The sequence below is a fragment of the Mustela nivalis genome (genome assembly GCF_964662115.1).
Source record: "Mustela nivalis genome assembly, chromosome: 1".
NCBI classification, from domain to species: domain Eukaryota; kingdom Metazoa; phylum Chordata; class Mammalia; order Carnivora; family Mustelidae; genus Mustela; species Mustela nivalis.
Window position 1 is genome coordinate 20,601,702 of NC_139020.1, and position 13,261 is coordinate 20,614,962.

General features: G+C 33.3%; 1 pseudogene across 1 annotated transcript in view; it reads left to right on the plus strand.

The window, feature by feature from the left end:
• Positions 1–12,463, plus strand: part of LOC309872069 (small ribosomal subunit protein eS1-like) — a 43,311-nt pseudogene extending 30,848 nt beyond the window's left edge. Inside the window, exons 5-6 of the transcript in view lie at positions 11,402–11,632; positions 12,401–12,463. The product of the transcript in view is annotated as a small ribosomal subunit protein eS1-like (transcript). The remainder of the gene's footprint in view (positions 1–11,401; positions 11,633–12,400) is intronic.
• The last annotated feature ends 798 nt before the right edge of the window (positions 12,464–13,261 follow it).

Consider the following 13,261-nt stretch of genomic DNA (forward strand, 5'->3'; position numbering starts at 1 on the left):
TTCAACCCCAGTGCTTGTTTTTCAAATTTTAAGATACATAAAATACATTGAAGATAATAAAGATCACTTCAAAATCCAACACTTTGAATGTAAACATGTTAACTTTTTAAACTATTTATTATAGATCATGTTATATACACAAGTGGGATTATATAACTATGTGTTATTTTTATTATTTTGTTAATTAATTTATTTAATTAATAGTTTAGTTTTATTAACTTATTATTTTATTGATTTATTGATATACCATATTATATATATATATATTGCATTTCTTGCCCTTAACTTTGTCTTCAACCCATTATAATCACTATCTACAATCATCCATGTTAATAAGTGGTATGAGTCCTTTCATAAAATCTTCTAAATGTGTACATACATATACATATATGCACTCATATCTATAATTTTATCCTAGAGATTGTTATTCTTATAAAGCAGGATACTAGTATCACATCTTTCTGCATCTTACTTTTCCTATTTGACAATATTTTATTAAAAATCTCTCCAAATGATTAAATGTTATTCTAATGTTTCTATTTTAGTAAGTATATTACTTAACACTTTTATCCTAACATTTTCCTACGAATGGGCATTTGTATTGTTTCTTGTTCTTGACCACTATGAAAATACTTTAAGAAGTATCTTTAGACATGTTTGTACATTGTGGCTATGTAGAAAAGATTCCAAAGCTCAAACAACGTATTTATTGATGTTAATGTATGTTGCTAGATTGCCTGCATTAAACTCAATTAATATTTTATGCCAGCAATGTAAGATAACACAGGTTCCCTAAATACCTGCCAGAAATAAATTGTAACTTTTATGTTTTGCTTGTCTTTTAATTGTAGGGTGACATATTCATCATATTAACATCCTTTTCTGACAACCAAATATTTGAACATATTTCATTTGCTTTTTGGCCTTTTCTACTCATTTCCTTTAACCATTTTTGTTTTGAAGTGCTTATATTTTCTTTCCAATTTAAAAATGTACATATTAAAGAAATTTGTTACACATTTTTTTTCTCAGAATTAGTATTTATCTACTGACTTGCATGTTATCTTTCCTAGAAAAAAGTTTTATTCTTTTTTTTTAACTTTATTGATTTCTCTTTAGGAGCTTTCCCCTAGCCCCATTAACACCTGCAATGGAATAGAATGTCTAAATATTTGTAATATTTTTTCTCTGTATTTTTATATGTAAATAAAACATTTGAAAAGAATTTTAATATAGATATCCATATTGTACTTTTTGTTTTTCTCCAAATAAACACTTAATTAATTAATCTACCCTTTTAGACCTTAATGGAATTATCAACATATATATATATATTTAAAATTACATCTGATATATACTTAATCTAGTTCTAGATTCTCTATGCTTTTTTATCTTTCCATGGTTATTCCTAATATATTATTAATTTTATTAGAATATTCAGCTATTCTAGTGATGCTTTTTTAATACTATGTACAAATTTTATATACATATACATATGTAAAATTGATCTATACTTTCTTTTTATGAACTACTTTTATTTGATTTTTGTATTAAATTTTCATATACTAATAAAAGCACATCAAAAATATTTCTGTATTAAAACCTCTCATGCAAGATATGCCATGCCAGAAACCACATCATTGAGCAAATGAATAAACAAACAAACAAAAAAATATGGATACCCATTACACTGTTCTTTCTATATATGTATCTATAGGCTTAAAAATATTTTAGTGGGGGATGTTAAATGGGTAAAATGATTGAAAGATATAAACTAAGGCATGGAAATATGATGTATACATTGTAACTAGTTAACAATAATGTATTGCATATTGAAAGTAGCTAGCAGAATATATCTTGATTTTCCATCACAAGAAAAAAAAACTTCTATAACTGTATGGTGATTAATATTTACTAGATGTATTAGAGTGATCATTTTATAAATATCAAATTTCTACATTGCATACCTAAGATTAATGTATGTCAATTATACCTAAAATTTTAAATAAATGAATGAATAAATAAGTAAAACTTTTGAAAAATTCCATGATTTTCAATATCCAGAAATGTAAATTCATTTATCATGTTTTATTAAGATAAGGTAAAACTCAGCTAGGTAGTTCATTTTCAGTGATCTAAACATATTTCCACTTTTGCAGTAATTAGTCTATTCAAGTTTTCCATTTTCTCTTAGGTTCAATTTTGGTAGTTTTAAATTACCCATATGCAATACTTTTCTCAAGATATTTTTTCAAGGTATTTGAATAATGCTGCCAAGAGTTGCTAGTATTAATATTTTATTATTCTATTGACCTGTACGTGTGATTATGTTTCCTTTAACATTTTTTCTATTTTTACTCTTTTCATTTTCCTTGACCAAGAAAGTCTACTCTACAGACTTTCATACACATTCACTTCCTACGATTTTCATTTTTTTGATTTCTGGCTCCTAATTTCTAATGTTGTAATAAATGTCTTCTTACTTTATATTGATATCCTCCTAAATTCTTAAAGTAAATACTTTTTTTTAAAAAGGTCCTCATTAACAAACTGATGGTTACCAAGCTGGAGGTGGGTGGGGGGTGGGTGAAAGAGGTAATGGGGATTAAGGAGGGCACATGTGGTGAGAGGGGACATGTGATGAGCACCAGGTGTTGTATGGAAATGCCGAATTGCTTTACTGTACACCTGCTATTGATATTGCGCTGTATGTTAACTACCTGGAATTTGAATAAAGTCTTTAAAAAGAAGTTCTCATTGCTTTGAATAACTTAGGAATGCTATAAGGCAGGGACATCATGAATTTTAAATTTACACTGAAATACAAGTTGTGTCATTCCCTATAAGTAAAACGTATTATTATAAAGTATTCTTTTTCTCGTTATTTAACAAGATACTTTTATTGCCATGCGGAAATCATCATTACATCATTAACACTTAACATTACATAAAGTTATCCTTTATTTAATTTCTTTAATCTTTCAACCAATTTAATCTACTCTTAATGTTTGCGCTCCTTCTTTTATAATTTCTGATAATGTATGTCTCACTCCTTACTTTTCAGACTTAGGTATTTTGTTTTCAATTTATTTATTTTTAAATTACAACCTTCTCCATTTTAAGCTGATTTTATAACTTTCCTTTTAATAAATCCAGTCATTTGACATTAAATGCAATAACTGTTAACATTAAATTTTTTTTTCCTTTGTATTATTATACACCTTCTACTTGAGTTTCACCCCCACCCCTAAAGTAACCAAATTTTAGGAGTCATAGTAACCTCACCAAATGGGCATTTACTTCAATTTTCCTTGGATGATTTGAAGAGTTTGTTCCATTTCTCCTTCTTTCATTAGTCATATTTCCTGATACACATAGGTTTATACTATCTTTTTTTTAATTAAAGATTCCATTTTATAAAGTTTTTATTTAAATTCCAGTTAGTTAACATACAATATTATATTAGTGTCAGATGTACAATACAGTGACTCAACAGTTCCATACAAGACCCAGTGCTCATCACAAGGGCCCCCTTTAATCCCCATCACCTATTTCACCCACCTACCTCACCCACCTCCCCTCTGTTAATCATCAGTACTAAGAGATGTGTCTTGGTTTGCCTCCCTTTCCTTTTTTTCACCTTTGCTCTTTGTTTTGTTACTTAAATCCCACATATAAGTGAAATTGTATAGTATTTTTCTTTCTCTGACTGACTTATTTCACTTAGCATAATACTCTCTAGCTCCATCATGTCACTGCAAATGATAAAATTTCATTCTTTTTTATGGCTGATTAATATTCCATTAAATTTATTTAAATAGATACACTCACAAGCACACACACAGATACACACACATACATCATCATATATGATGATGTATATATTAGATATATATATACCTATATGTATACACTTCTCTTCTGCTGTACATAATGATATATATATATATATGATAATGTGTATATATTATATCTATTTATCTATCTGTATGTCATGTATATTTTTGATGTTCTGTGAGGTGCACCCAAATTAAGAATTATGTCTCCTCAAAGAATTGACCCCTTTATTATTATGTAATGTCTTTCTTTATCCCTGGTAACATTTGATAATTCCAATTTCCCTGACATCTGGTTCTGATGCTTGCTCTGTCTTTTCAAGTTGTGTGGGTGTGTGTGTGTGTGCGTGTTTCCTTCTAGTATGCCTTGTAATTTTTTTTTTCCTTAATAGAGAAACATGATTTATTGGCTGAAATCGATTGCTGCAATAGGCCCTTGGTAATGCGTTGGTAATCTATGGGGTGAGTGAAAGCATTCTATGGTCTTAAGATCAGGCCTAGGTGTTTTGGTGAGCCTATTTCTATTTCTCTGGGAGATGAACTACATAGGTTCTCAGCTCTGTTTTTGTTTTCGTTTTTCTTCCCCTTGATTTGGATAGGATGGCTCAAGTGTGTTACAGTTGGGCATTTTCCTTCCTCTAGATTAGTTAGTCTGTGATAAAACCCCAGCAGGTTAAGTTCTGGCTAAACAGTTTCTCCCAAAGGCAAGTCTTGTTAAGAAAAACAGAGTGCTCTGGTATATTTCAAAATGGTTCTTTTTCCCTATCCCCTGCTAGAAACAGCAGATGTTTCTCTGGTATTTACTTTGGGAACCTGGTTAAAATCCTAAGGCAAATTGCACAGGAAAGTGGAAGTCCTCCTACCCCATACTTGGGTTCTCCTGAAGTTTTTAACTCTTAGAACTATCCACACTGAGCCTCCAGCAATTTATCAATTCCAGTTCAGTGCTTCCTACTCACCACTGGTTCCACAGAAGTTTCTGGTCCTGAACGTCAGCTCTGGTAAGTTCCTATTTCCTATATTTGCCTTTCTGTCTCTCCAATCCTGAACACAGTAGTTTGTCTAGTTTGTCATTTGTCCTCCCTTCTCTTAAGGATCCAAGAACAATTGTTGACTTTTTTCAGTTTGTTCAGCTTTTAACTTGTCAGCGTGGAATGGCAAATTGCAAGCTATTAAAATGCAGAACCAGAAACCAACTCTAATTAATGTAATTTTATATTTCAAAGTAATTTTGTTAAGAACCAAACAAAAATTTAATTTTGTGTTCCATTCAACTCTCTAATCTTTTAATAATTCTATTCCTCTAGCACTCCTACTTTATGATTCTCTCGAAAGTCAGCTGGAGCCCTTCAGATTAAGAGCTATTAAAAAAAAAAAAAAGCTGTTCTGATAATTAAAACTCTTGTTGGGTGTTTGAAAACATCCTTTGTATCTGGGATCTCAAAATGATAAACAGCAAACATGCTTTGTCCTGTCTGTGATTCAAATACAGCCATCAACCCCCTTCTAGAAATTTGGGAAGACTATTCTTTCATGTTCTATCCCATTTTCACTGGCTCAGTGTGGATTAGACTATCAAATAAATACTCAACTTTTTCTTAGCCTTTTGAGGGTCAAAAATACCTAGCTCAGTAACTGCAAGGTCATTATGGTTGTTTTTCCCCAAAGTCCAGAGGCTTTGTGTATGTGTAAGTAGGAAGAGAATTTTCTTTGGCAAGTTTTGTTTTGGGTTCAGAATTCATTCTTCATTTGAGTATCTCTCCTGTAAAAAACAACAAACAAACAAACAAACAAAAACAGTGAATACCTGAACTTTAAAAGAGTTTAATTCCTCACTTGCAGGCAGTTGCTTTGGCTCAAAAAAGCTTAAAATTAAGAAAAAAAAAAAACCTGTATATTTTTTTCTATTTTTTTTTCTCCAGAAAACAGCTTGCTGTGGGGAGTGCTAAATAAATGATTAATGGGTGATAATATTTAGTCTAAGCAGGGGGTGAAGGAAGAAGGAACTAGAACAATCCATAAGACTACTTTTAGGAGAATCAAAGGTGTTAGCTTCAAAAACAGGAAAAGTTGTGCATACTTGGCTTAATTAATTTTAGTAACATAATTTTTTCTCAGTTCTTCAAACTTTCATGAAAATGATAAAGAGGACAATATAAAAAGGGAAAACTACCTCAAGTCTATGTTCTAAAAAGACAGGGCTGTTATTATAAACAGTATAGTATAAGGTTGGTCTTTACGTATGTGTGCTTTACATATGTGTGCTTCCATCAACAAGCAGAGTTATTTTGTATATAATATTTGAAGCTAGCCTATGAAAAAACCCAGATATCAATCTTAAAAGGGCCTAAAATTTCGAACTATTTATGCATCTCTCCTGTAGTCTGAGTCTCAATAAGAAAATTATTTAGTCCAATTGGATAAGAGCATAATTTCTTCTGGAAATCCTCTATGACTATTCATTTCACAGCCAATTTTTAACATGAGTTGGGTTATATTGATTGAAGTTTATATTTTATGAAACTAACAAAGACTGAAATATTACAAGGTAGCGTAGAAGTTTCACTAATCATTTGTCAAGCAGGAAGTTCAGCTGGTGTTGTTTAATGAACATTGTGGCATTTAACGAGGCTGATCATACTATGGAACCACAAAAGAAGACTAAGAAAGGACTTACCAATACAACTATTCTTTTTAATCCTTCATTTTTTTTTTTTTTTCTTTCGCTTTGGATTTAACATAGCTCTCTAGCATCCAGGTAGGAAATACTATTTCCTGTTGTTTTAGGATTTTTTTTTTATTTCTTTCCTTTTTTTTTTTTTAAAGAAGATTTTGTTTATATATTTGACAGAGAGAGAGAGCAGCAGGGGGAACAGCAAGCAGAGGAAGAGGAAGAAGCAGATTCCCCACCTAGCAGGGAACTCAATTCAGGACTGGATCTTAGGATGCTGGGATCATGACCTGAGCTGAAGGCAGACACTTAATGAGAGTCACCCAGGCACCCCTAGGACTTTTCTTCATATAAATTTTCAATGTATGTCTTCATTTGTTGCATAGCAAATGAGGCATGAGGACATAGCAGCAAGGCAATGTTAAAAGACATGCTATGGAATTGTAGAAAAAATGTTAATTATCAAGACATTATTCTTTCAAAAGGTGGTCCTGTTGGAAAGGAGTTAATGGGTTTCTTGGTAGAGACAGTAAAGTTGGTAAAGTTCAGAGAAATGATAGTCAATAACATAAGGTTTGTGTGGCTTCAAGAAACAATGGTATTTTTTAAAGATTGTATTTCTTTATTTGGTAGAGAGAAAGAGATCACAAGTAGGCAGAGAGGCAGACAGAGAGAGAGGGGGAAGCAGACTCCATTCTGAGCAGAGAGCCCAATGAGGGGCTCAATCCCAGGACCCTGAAATCATGACCTGAGCCGAAGACAGAGGCTTAACCCACTGAGCCACCCAGGCACCCCCAGTGGTATATATATATTTTTTAATAATTTATGTAGAAGCCACTGTTAGGCACACAGGCTTTAGTGATGGAATATAGAAAGGGCCCATAGTGGTCACCTGGCTGAGTACAGACAGGCCCATCAGGAGACTCACCTCAAGGTATCCATGGGCCCTAACTAAACAATGGGCTACTTACAACCAGGCATGGTTACCAAAAACGGGAACATTCCATATGCTACCATAAGTCTTCACATTCCCCCTTTAAAAACAGCCCCCACCCACCATGTTGCAGACAGCTTCCCTTTTGGTATCCCGCCTGCCACTCCCTTGCAGTGTATTTAATAAACTTCTATTTCCTTTGTTCCATCTCAGATGAATTATTTTCATGGCCCTGGCCATTGGCTTCCACCTTACCATTCCCCCCACATTTGGGGGCCTCCGTTTGATCAAGAGAGGTGCCACACTGAGTCTCCACAATTAATATCGGTGTTGTATTCTAAAGGAAAAAAAAAAATAGATTGAAGGATAGGACATGTTTTAGTGTTATTATATAAACTGTAATACTTAAATAATGATAACTAATTCCACAATCTGGACACAGAGTGCAATCCTCTTTGCAGTCATGCTTAATAGTCAGTTGAATTAAATGTCAACCTTGTACAGAGACAAGCATCCTCCAGGATTGCTACCATTCATCCTCAAGTCAATTAATACAATTGCCACAGAGAAAGAAATGTTAACTTGCATTGTACTTAAAGGGAATCTGAACACGACTTGTAATTAAAACCAAATCACCCATACACATACATATTCTTAAGCTTAGCTCCTTCTATCTAATCTCTAATTCTTACTAATAACGACGATGTTCTTTTTCCATGTGGAGCTGGAATTATAAATTTTTCCTATTAAAGTGGTAGGGCTTCAGTTTATACACAGCTTCATTGTCTGATCAGCAGAAATGTACCTGCATTTTTCTGCACAAAGACTTGTATATATCCCTCTATGATCTTAGAACCCTGCAATTATTAACTATATCTTGTCAATATGTTTTCATCAGACCAGGGTAAACATAAATTTGAAGGAGATGAGTTTATCTTCAACATCTACCTAATCCTTAAGTCTTCTTCCAATTCAAATCTCCTATTTATGGGGGCAAACTTTGACAAGGACCCTTGCAATATGAATGGAAAGTAAATGGCATAGGATAGAAAGGAAATGGAAAAGAATGGAGAGAAAGAAAGATAGAATTAATTAAGCTAAAATATTATGAGCATCAGATTATTAAAATCTATATTATAATATTCTTCAAAAAGAAATTTAGTTCACATGTACTACTGTGCTCAATAAATAAATTTTAAGGTAATATAAAATCATAATGTTCTAGTTAATATTATTCTAACCTAAAAACTGATACTTATGATTTAATTTCTCTTTTCAACAAACATATAGTTCATTCTCTCTCTCTGTCTTTCTACACATTCTCATTATGCTGAAATTTCAGTTAAGAGTTGTAACCTCTATTGTAGAAAACAGACATAATGACAATTATACTGTGTTATAAAAAATGCCTTAGAAGTAATAAAGGAAGTCATAACAAATCCATCCTGAGAAACTGGGAAATAATATTTGAGCTAGCTCCTTTAAGACTATAACGATGGGTTGTATTTTATTAGAAAAATAAGAAAGAGCATGAAAGATAAAGCCCAGATACTTGTAACATAATCTCTTATTTGGAATAAAGAGATACCTTTAAAGGGCCTATTAACATGTTCATGGTATGGGATAGTAACAACCTGATAAAAGTCACTGGAAGTAGGAAGTAAGAAAAAGAATAATCAAGTGATACTTGCTAGAAATTTTGGACTGAACATGGTGCTTTATTCCATTAGATCAATGTTCTGACCATTAATAAGAAGCAAATGCATACAAAAGTATAGCATACTAAAATATTACTAGTATGTGGAATTCACAAACCTATTTTATAAAATTCAAATGAATTTTTAGGTATCTTTTCTTGAATCTACCTCAAATAATATATCATTTTATTATTATAATAGCACTATAAAGCAAGCAATATTACCCATCTGAGATGGGTAATTAAAGTAGTTCCAGGTCACATCTTAGATTGAAGATTTAAACCAGCTTAGCTGTTGCCACAGAGTCCAAGTCTTTTTGATTCAGTGCAACAGTTCAACATCACTTCAAATATTTCTATGTATTTCCTATATGGTAAGTGATTGGCAAGAATATGGAGGTAGTGAAGTAATGGGATGGTTAAGAGAAAAGAGGAGAATATTGGGGTCAGAGAACAAATTCTGAATATGGGTAAAGATAAACATATTTGGCTTTAAAAGAATAATGCAAATGGACTTCATATATCCGTACCCAGTGTTGTGCATAAATATTTATACTCTTGTCATATATAAAACATTATCCCAGAACATTTACAAAGAGAAAAAAAAGGTGATTATATAAATGCTTACTTTTACTTGTCATTTTAAGATCATAGGAAATACTGTGAAGGAAGAAAAATCCTCTTGTGTCACCTTATACCACTCACAACATCTAGAATGCTAGCATTATTGTTTAAGCTTGTTAGATCTGAAAGACAGTCAAGAATGCAAAATCAGTGACGTAAAAAATAAAACTATGCGTATGTCATAGAATATATTCATCATGCCTTTAATTACTGATATAAAGAAATATGTTTTGCTTCCAACATGGACCTACCAATTGCACTTGGCAAGGGAGTAAACCATAAATGGAATCACAGACATGTCAGAATTAACAAGTTTCTAAAAGACATTTATTCATGCTTCTTCCTAATTCATTTAAGAAATGAAAGCCTGGAAACATAAGTGGCTTATTCTTTTTTTTTTTTTAATATTTTATTTATTTATTTGACAGAGGGAGAGATCACAAGTAGGCAGAGCAGCAGGCAGAGGGAGAGGGCAAGCAGGCTCCCTGCTGAGCTGAGAGCCTGATGTGGGGCTCAATCCCAGGACCCTGAGATCATGACCTGGGCTGAAGGCAGAGGCTTAACCCACTGAGCCACCCAGATGCCCCATAAGTGGGCTATCCTATTTAAACTTTTAATGATATCCAGGGTTAAAATGTAGGATTAAATGTGAGATTTCTGGCCTGGGTGGCTCAGTTGGTTAAGCAGCTGCCTTCGGCTCAGGTCATGATCCCAGCGTCCTGGGATCGAGTCCCACATTGGGCTCCTTGCCCCGCAGGGAGCCTGCCTCTCCCTCTGACTCTGCCTGCCACTCTGCCTGTGCTCTCTCTCTCTGACAAATAAATAAATAAAATCTTTTAAAAAAAATGTGAGATTTCTGGTGTTATAATCTTGTTATAATATTTTAAGATATTATTAGTATTCAGTAAAATAATTACTTGGTCTTTTGGAAAGAGGATGAAATAAATAAGCAAAATTAAGTGATATCCTAAAGAAAACAAATTTATATATTTAAAGAGATGCTGGAACTAATGTAACATCATGTGTTGACTATACTCAAAAAAATTCAATTAATTAATTAATGCATGTTAAAACTTTCATTTTTCCTTTTTTTAAAAGATTTTATTTATTTGACAGAGAGAGGTAGAGCAGAAGTAGGGGATGAGCAGAGAGAGGGAGAAACAGGCTACCTGCTCAGCAGGGATCCTGATATTGGGCTGGATCCCAAGACCCCAGGATCATGATCTGAGCTTAAGGCAGGCATTTAACTGGCTTAGCCACCCAGGCAACCCCCATTTTTTTTTTTTTTTAATAAAGAGCTTTAGCATTAGCCATGATGGAGACAGGAAAGTACATTTATCTTCATTTATCTCTCCCTCTTATAAGTTTATTTTCTCCAAATATCAAAAAATGGCAGCAAAGAATTAAGTGAGAAATTTATTGAAGTCAATGTATATAACAGAATATAACATGTAACTCAAAGGCAATTGACAAATGCATTTTCATAATTATTTCCACTTGTTCTTTATGGACAGTAGAGAGGATTGGGCATTTTCACTTGCTTTCTTGGGCATTTTCACTTGCTTTCTCGAGCAGAATCTCAGCTAGATTGTAGACTGTAATTAGAATACTCCTGCACAAAAAGATCATTGCACTCCCAGGATCCTGAGATAGTACTCAATATGCAGCAGGTGGACAAGAAACACTACAACATGCCAGCAAGTGACTACAGGAGCATACAGAAAGTAAGTGAAAAAGACAAGTACAGTAAGAGCATGGGCGGAGCAGCTTCCATCCTGTTCATTAGACTGCATTCACGCTTCAGTGATGCAACAATTACACTGCTCCTTCCTCCTTTAGCCTGCTGTTCAGCTGCTGCCATGATGTTCCAGGTAGATATAAAATGTGGCGTGATAAGTGCATCGACCCAGATATCACTTACTGTCCACTTGATGATAAAACTTTTAAATGTTATATTTATTTGCCTTTAGATAAAAATGTGCTAGTAAAATTATTAATCTTTCAAAGTTTACCTTAGTGATTTTAAAATTAGTTCTGTTACTGAGGCTCATGGACCAGAAATCATCTAGCAATAATGTTTTATTTTCCTTTTATTAAAAGCACAGATTTTCAGAACGCTGAAAAGAAATAAAATAAAATGGGGGGGGGAGCACAGAATTTCTAACTACAGTGACACTTTTGACTTTGATCCTGGTTTCTTCTATATTGGTGGTAATTCAAATGAATTTATCCCCAAGGAATCATAATATTCTTTACCTTACCCAAAAGGAAGATAATATAACAAATGTATCAGAGTTAGCTAGTATATTTCATATTGTGCACACACGTAATTCCTGATCTTTTATTGACTCCTTCAACGTGGTGATGAGCATTTGGTTTAATGTCCCTGTGTGTATAGATATACACAAATAAGCATGTGATAGATCTGTTCATCTGCACCAGTATAAAACACAGTTTATATATCAGCTACATTGCATTGTTTTTAGGCATCTAAAAAGTACTCTGTATTGCTATTGAACTATTCAAACAAAAATTTAAACAAAAATAGAATTAAAATCATGCCATCCTATTTTAAATCCAAGCCAAGACGAGCTTCTTGTTTGATGTTTGATTTTCCTTACTATTATCATTAATAACAGTTCATCCACAACAAAAGGTGTGCTATTAGTCACCTCCGAAAATTGGACACTTGTGCAGTCTAACATTTTTACAGAATTGTGAAGGCACATTAGTTTCTTCCTGCCTTTGATTAAGCTAAGCATTTTCTCAAATCTAAATGCCCACCATTTAGCCAAAACAACAGTAGCTAAGAGCATAGCATTTGCATGTTTCACTTTCATTTGGAATTGAAGGTTTTAAATTAGTTCTTTTGATTATTTATGGGGTTGTTTTGTTTGGTTTGGTTTGGTTTTGCTCTTTTTCTTGCTTGCTTTCCCTAAGAGCCCAGAATGAATGATCAATGTATCTCTTGTTTGGAAGATGAAACAGCCTCTTTCCCCTTCTTCTATGATCTCAAAAAACTCTCTTGGGCTGAATGGGCAGTGACAGTCCATGATTTTTCATACTTCAGTCAGGGAGTATGTTGATTAAACACACTGCACAAAATTTTACTACAACCTATTTTTCTCCTCTCCTAGCACAAGGCTCGGGGACAGACTCAGAAGTTGATTAGGTATAAAGGGACTGAGCTTTCTGAGTGTTTCCATGTTATAATGTGGTTAGCTTAGATCCCAAGCTCCTGATTAATCTGGTCTTGTAAAGGAAAATAGCCAACATCTTAGAATAAAAAACTGTAGTCATATATGTATTTGGAAGTGCTCAGACTCCACACTTCCATAGTGTTCTAGAAAATGGCATAGGATTGTGCAGGTAAAATACGGTGAGCAGAAAAGAGACCATCGATTTTCTTTTCTGATCCTAGTCAGAGTCACTTTGACATGAAGGGAGAACAAATAGCCTGAGGACTTCTGTGATCCTAGAATATTCTTAGAATGTGAAAC